Source organism: Phalaenopsis equestris, unplaced genomic scaffold (assembly GCF_001263595.1).
Source record: "Phalaenopsis equestris unplaced genomic scaffold, ASM126359v1 Scaffold233741, whole genome shotgun sequence".
NCBI classification, from domain to species: domain Eukaryota; kingdom Viridiplantae; phylum Streptophyta; class Magnoliopsida; order Asparagales; family Orchidaceae; genus Phalaenopsis; species Phalaenopsis equestris.
The window spans coordinates 1-387 of record NW_018251677.1 but is presented as its reverse complement, the minus strand read 5'-3'; positions in this window follow the sequence as shown (position 1 = coordinate 387).

Below are 387 nucleotides of genomic sequence, written 5' to 3'. Positions count from 1 at the left end.
GCTAATGAGGCTTCCTACGGTTTAAATGAAATTATGGAACTCATTAATTTGAGTTTAGTAAGTTCATTTGGACTAAGTGTATCCAATGGAAAATAATGGTGCTGGAACGACGGAACCGTAGGATCCTAACCGGTGTCGCTCTAATCAAATTTAATATGCCCCTATAAAATTTAAATAACTTTAACCATAGGGCCACCTGATTTGACATTATAACTTGACACACTAGAAAACTCAAACTTGTCGCGGTAAGGAGCTTGGAGCTTGCATGGTTGGCAGCATGACCATCTTCAACAGCAAAACTTGTCTTCCCCAGCTAAACCAATCTTTCTTCCTTGGACTTAAACAACAAAGTCATGGGACTTCGAGGTTGCTTGCTTATGCAACGTA